The sequence below is a fragment of the Acyrthosiphon pisum genome, chromosome A1 (genome assembly GCF_005508785.2).
Source record: "Acyrthosiphon pisum isolate AL4f chromosome A1, pea_aphid_22Mar2018_4r6ur, whole genome shotgun sequence".
Classification (NCBI taxonomy): domain Eukaryota; kingdom Metazoa; phylum Arthropoda; class Insecta; order Hemiptera; family Aphididae; genus Acyrthosiphon; species Acyrthosiphon pisum.
The window spans coordinates 98,107,984-98,112,891 of NC_042494.1; the positions used below are offsets into that span (position 1 = coordinate 98,107,984).

The 4,908-nt window shown below is 26.9% G+C and overlaps 1 protein-coding gene across 1 annotated transcript in view; it reads right to left on the reverse strand.

Annotated features, from left to right (window-relative positions):
- The window catches only part of LOC100161344, a 44,422-nt gene that overhangs the window by 4,799 nt on the left and 34,715 nt on the right, over positions 1-4,908 (reverse strand). The gene's annotated exons all lie outside the window — the stretch shown is intronic.

Genomic DNA, 4,908 nt, shown 5'->3' on the forward strand with positions numbered 1-4,908 from the left:
ATTAAAATATTAAAAAATTGCCCACGCTAAGACCCAGATTATGTTCTTAATTAAAAGTTTGATAATAGGTAATTTCACCCTATCGCCATCAAAACCAACAGCACACTATTGAGAATAGTGAACGACAATTTGCTATGTCGTGCTTGTGTAAGACGGAGACAACACATACGGGTGTAGCGTCGTCTTAATGTGTTGGCTTTATTTGCATGTCACCGGTCAATACAATAATCATGCCAGATAAGCTTATTGATGAACTGAGCATCTAAAAAAATAGAAAACAGGATTTTGTATTAGGTATAACTATTTTTTTTGTTTATAAACACGGGATTGTCGTTAGTATGAATTTATAATAAATGCTATTAGGTACTATAAAATTTGTGTTAATTCTTATTTCACCTTGATCCACACTAAACTCAACAAGTTGGAGGATTTTAAAAATGTATATTATATTCGTGTTTATTGAGTGTACCTATTATTATATATTTCATCCCCCCCTATCAAAATTCCTAAATACGCCACTGGTATGCAGAGTAAGTACACAATGCTTTTGAGTATTTGACAATGTTTGTGAATAAAAGCTCAACGTTTATAGTGCATATTTTTGCATTTTTTGACATTTTTGGGTTTAAAGGACATATTTTTGATTATAAGAGCATATTTTGGGGCATAAGAGGTTTTTCAAAAATCGAGCAGGTACTTTGGTGAATATTTTTCATGAATCAAGGACAAACATTATATTTAACTGTTTCTATATAATTTCTCATAAAGATGATAGAGACTCATTTTATCTTAATTGTGAATGGGTAGATTAGATTACAATAAAGTGATATCAAATTATTTATTACGTTTATTTTTGTATAATAAATAACAAATTATACGTAGCAAAATAATTATTTAGTTCTAGAACATCGCCGCGTGTGTATTACGTTTTATCGTGTGAGTAAATCTATAGTTACTTATAGAAATAATATAAAATTATTAAAATTAAATATTTAAAGAAAAAATATAATTTGTAGAGCTATAAATTATAGTGTTTTAACTTTTAACATATTTAACCACATATTTTAATTTTTTTATGCGGAAGTGCATATTTGATGATTTTTTGGCACATGAAAGTCCTTGTTCTAGGTTATAATAAATAAATAATTTGTAATAACAGAAATTATTTCCATTATAAAAAATATTGAAAATCATTTTCTATAATTTGGGTGGCTGTCCTTCGATTCCGTAGGACCACCGAGCCAGACTGTGATCCAAAAGTCAAAACTGAATGAGTGGTGTAAAGACAGTTTCAAGCTAGTCACCGAACGGGCCTATTGGTCCGTATAGTAGTCTGGAATGGATTATTTTTGGACCAGGACTAACTACCTCGATGTATTAGTAGGCATGTGGACCGTGGGCTCGACACACCCGTTCAGCGATCTAATACCTATGTAGTATAGTGTAGAAAATTCAGTGGCTGCTATATCATATGATCCGTGTGTTGCATTAGCAACGCATATAGAATTTATGTAGGTGTTTGGGTGATTAATAATTATTTGTTATACAATGAATCGTTATATATTGGTGTAAAATAGTATTAAAAAAAAAATTGCACTTTAATGAGTATTGTACCTATAAAAAATAATTGTTATTCACCCAGCATAACATAAATCGAAAGACAATTAAAAAAAGTAGAAAATTTAAAATACCTACCTATGAATAACACAAATATAAACGAAATATTTTGAAAATCATTTCGTGTTTAGTAATTTGTTGTATGAATATTCGGTGAAAATGTCGAGTCTCTTCAGTTTGATACTCATTTTTTAGTTTAAAAAAATCAATTCAGTTTAAAATTGGTTTTGAGTAGAAATTCCAATTTTTCCCTATTATTTTTAGACGTAGTAATTGGGCAATTTTGAATTTTAAACCTTAGAATATAGGTACCAACTGTAGATTAAATTTAGAGAACATTTTTTCTTCTATAGTGTTTTTTTTAAATTTAGAAAATATAGATATCGGAGTTATCTTAATAACAGATTTTGTAGGAAATTGTATAAGCTTTAATTTGATACCAAAACATCATGGTTTGTCGTACCTATGATAGCACCATTAACGATTGTAAAAACTCAAAACTTAATATATTTGATTTTGTAGATTATGAAAAATATAAATATACAAGTAGGTATATCTATAACTTCACCAAACATTCTCAATCTCGTTTTTCCTTTAATAATTTATTTATTCAAATTCTTATTTTTGGAAATTTTAAGTAGGTATACTTAAGAATCATATTTTAAATTATTTATATTTATATATCGTTATAGTTAGGAGTCGGTACTTTTTTTTTTAAATGTGAAGCGCAGACTTTATGTAAATTGTTATTTAAATTACTTTTTTAAAAATGTTGATGTATCTAAAACAAAATTCGAATAAGTCATTGTTGAGTTAATTAAGGTTGTATACTAAGAATAATAGGTCCACATTTAATAACTCGGAAACTACTTGTTCAAATTTTTATTTAGATTTATCAAAAAACTCATCAAAATTTGAATGAATTTATTATTAAATCAAAAACGGGGGAAGCATGCTTGGTAATCACCCTGAATATAATTATTATTGTACCAACATTTCCTAAGTCCACACATTTATTTATTAATCGTTAACGGGTGTGAACCTTTTAACAAAAAATAGAGATATTATAAATAGATAAAAGTTAAATCTGACTGATTACAATATACACAATAAAAATCAATTTTAAAAAATAACAAAAAATAAAATATTTAAACAAAAACAATTTAAATTTAGAATAAATTACAATAAGTATATATAACATTAAACGAATAAATTACAATTTTTTAAGGCATAATAAATATTCAATTTAAAGACTTCACGGGCATAAAAAAAAATTAACAAAATTTGCTATTATATTTGCTAACATTAATACTCGAGGGAAATATGATGCTAAGCTATAGTTAAAGGTAAAAGGTAGTTAGAGGTATTCAAATTATATATAGTGGTTTCACGAGAACATTTCTACAGTTTTTCAAGAACACAGGTAGTAGGTACTCTATCAAGGCCATGTCCAATATGAACATCTAATGAGTTTAAGTGCTCATATATCTCGTATGACCGTATCACTAATCGACCATTCGTGTAAATTAAGACTATTTATTTGATAACAAATTGGGGATAGTAGTATTTAAATTAACAGGTTCAACATAAACAGTAGAAAAATAATTTGCAAAAAACTGAACTTTTTCTTGGTAATTTGAAGATAAAACTTGATTGTATGAAACAATATCAGGAATATGAGTAATATTTTTTTTAGAGAATTTACATATTTCCAAAAAAACTTTATATTAATTTGAATATTATCTTCAATGTTAGCCATAAATTGCGAATAAGTTGAGGATATTAAAATGTTTACATTGCTTAAGAAGATTTAAAAAAATTAAGTAGTCAGAACAAAGAATAAAGATTACTAATTTTGTACTTTTTATGGGCACATTTTTTGATAACTATTACATTTTTAAGCTCATAAGGGAGAATATTTTTCATTAATAGTAATTTTAGGTATAAAAATCGTGAAAGAGTGATTTATTATTTCATAAAATTTCTTTATTGAGTATTAGAGGCGAATTTTTTTTTTAAGTTTAGTTCAAAGTGAATGTTAGAGAGAAAATTGGAAATAACATTAAAATTACATTTGTTAAAACTATATATTGGTAGGTTTTTGGAATAATTGATAACATTAGGTACATAATATTTTTAAGTAGAATCAATAGGAGTGTGGTGTACCTAAGCAATTTGATATAGTAGATCTAAATGATTTTAACTTAAGGTATCCTTAAACCAATCAAATGTATTTAGATTGAAATCACCTGCTATAATATAAGAAAATAACTGTCGACAAATGTTAAGGCTATAGATTCAATTAAACCACAATAATTAGAGTAGCTATCAATGGTCGCAGAAGGAGGTATATAAACAGATAATTTTTCATACATTAAATTCCTTAAACATAAAATTAATTCAATATACTAGACAGATATGGATATTAAGATATACCATATTATATAGGTTTATCGTTACAGAAGCTGTAAAATGATCTGTAGTCTTGTCTGGTTTTATTATAAATTATAATACAATAAATATAGCTAGTATATACTACGTTGGGGAGATTAAATCATATAATGATATATCAAATATATGTATACCGAAACCAAATAGATATTAGTTTAATCATTCAACGTTATGTTACTCTAACTAATCTAACCTAACCAGTGGCGTATTTAGGAATTTGTTATGGGGAGGGTCCAGATAATTTTCAGAAAACAGACCCGTGGGGGGCAAAGCCTTCCACACCACCCAAGTACTCTTTATTAAATAAATATACCAAATTTTCGAGTTTTTAATTGGTATTAAATAATAATATGTATACAAAACAAATTTAAAAAAGCAGGTAAGTGGATGTCGCTCTACTGTACAGTAGGTTACAAGTGGGTCAATGTATGATGGATTGTATTACATTTGAATTCAATGATATAATATCATTGTAAAAGGAAAACGATTCTGAGCTGAGATGGTTTGTCAGTCTGGATATTTTATATTGTTATTATTTATTATAGCCCGTAAGTTGAATTAATATTGAAATATATTTTTTGTTTATATTCTCTATTTTGTTTATTGTCTATGATGATAAACAAAGCGTTAGAAATTAAAATCCCATTTTTAGAGGTTTTTGTAATTTGTCGGTGGTTTTTCCCGTGACATTAAATAACTATTGAGAAAATCAAAAAATGACCTGCTAAAAGTTCCATCTTAATCCAATTTGCTAAAAGATAGATAAGTACTACATATTGAAATCAAGCACTCCTTTAGTAAAATTTTGTATACAGGAAAAAAAAAAAATAAACACCATTG